General features: G+C 39.7%; 1 protein-coding gene across 1 annotated transcript in view; it reads left to right on the top strand.

The window, feature by feature from the left end:
- Nucleotides 1-1691, top strand: part of Col28a1 (collagen type XXVIII alpha 1 chain) — a 160085-nt gene that overhangs the window by 20130 nt on the left and 138264 nt on the right. The window lies entirely within an intron of this gene.

The raw sequence follows: 1691 nt of genomic DNA, 5'->3' as shown, positions 1-1691 counted from the left end.
CTCTCTCTCTCTCTCTCTCTCTCTCTCTCTCTCTCTCTCTCTCTCTTCTATCTATGTATCTATCTATGTATCTATCTATCTATGTATCTATCTATTTATGTATCTATGTATGTATGTATGTATGTATGTATGTATGTATGTATGTATGTATCTATCTTCTATCTATGTATCTATCTATGTATCTATCTATCTATGTATCTATTTATGTATGTATGTATGTATGTATGTATGTATCTATCTATCTATCTATCTATCTATCTATCTATCTATCTATCTATCTATCATCTCTCTCTCTATCTCTTCAATGTAGAGGAACATAATTTTATTTGAAAATACACACATGTAGATTTCAGAACATAAATAAATCTGTCACTTGTGATTTTTACCAAATTAAGTTCCTTTTTTGAAGTGTTGTGGACTGAACCAGGGACTTGTTTCTTTCATCTGCTTGATTGCTTTTCCTTGTTTTTTTTTTTTTTTAACGGATTATTTTTTTCTTTTTTTTCCGTTTATTTATTTATTAAAGATTTCTGTCTCTTCCCCACCACCGCCTCCCATTTCCCTCCCCCTCCCCCAATCAAGTTCCCCTCCCTTGTCAGCTCATAGAGCTATCAGGGTTCCCTGCCCTGTGGGAAGTCCAAGGACCGCCCACCTCCATCCAGGTCTAGTAAGGTGAGCATCCAAACTGCCTAGGCTCCCATAAAACCAGTATGTGCAGTAGGATCAAATTATTGATTTATTCCAGTTCTTTATTGTGTTTTCCTCCATTTCTTTGAGGGAATATTTCATTTCCTCTTTAATGACTGCAAACATTCTCCTAAAGTTAATTTTTTTCTGCTCTATCTATATTTGGTTATTCATGTCTTGTTGTTGTAGGGCCATGAAGTTTTTTTTTTTTTTTTTTTTTTTTGGTGTCATGTGGTGTTGAGTGTGTTCTTACCTTGTCTACCCATATTTTTCTCTGATTTGTATAGTTGGGGCTGTCTGTGTCTCTGGTGATCAATCTTCCAGGTGCCAGTGGATTCAAGGCTCAGGTAGTTGCTTCTGGTGGTACAGTCAGGGCCATGGTTCCAGTCAACTTGGAGGTCACTTGGTGTTCCTGAAGGTCATTCAGCACTCTAGGGGTTGGGGTTTCTCTGCAATACAGGGGGTCATTCAGGCCTGCTCTGTCAGGTTGCTTGCTTAAGGCTGCTCCCTCAGCGGTGGCTTGTAATTGCTCCTGGGGAAGCTGTTGCCCTCTGGCCTGCTCCAGTGGAGGTCACTGGCTCAAGCTGCTCCTGTGGAGAACCCTTGGCCCTGCTCCGTCTGAGGTAGCTGGCTCAGGCCTGTTTCCACAGATGTCCCTGGCTTGGACCTGCTCCCTGGAGGTCCCTGATTGTGCCCATTCCTGCAGAGGTCTCTGGCTTGGCCCCCTTTTTATTTTTTTTACAAATACATTTTTCAATTAGGGAGCAGAACATTAGTTTGAGAGTTGGATTTATAATGCTCAATTCTCTCTAAGCATGACACAGGCTATAAAACTAGTAGGGAAGAATCTACGCATAGGCCTGTAAGTATAGCTAGAGTATTGGTATGCCAAAAAAGAGGAAGGGTTAAAACATCCCGTATTTTCTAACTCAGTATCTTTTTTTTTTCTATTCAACCTTTTATTTATTTTTTTTTAAGAAAGAAAAAAAAATTTCCGCCTCCTC

This window comes from Microtus ochrogaster, linkage group LG10 (assembly GCF_000317375.1).
Source record: "Microtus ochrogaster isolate Prairie Vole_2 linkage group LG10, MicOch1.0, whole genome shotgun sequence".
In the NCBI taxonomy this organism is placed as follows: domain Eukaryota; kingdom Metazoa; phylum Chordata; class Mammalia; order Rodentia; family Cricetidae; genus Microtus; species Microtus ochrogaster.
Note: the sequence above shows the minus strand (reverse complement) of the source record. Positions and strands in the feature narration are given on the sequence as shown.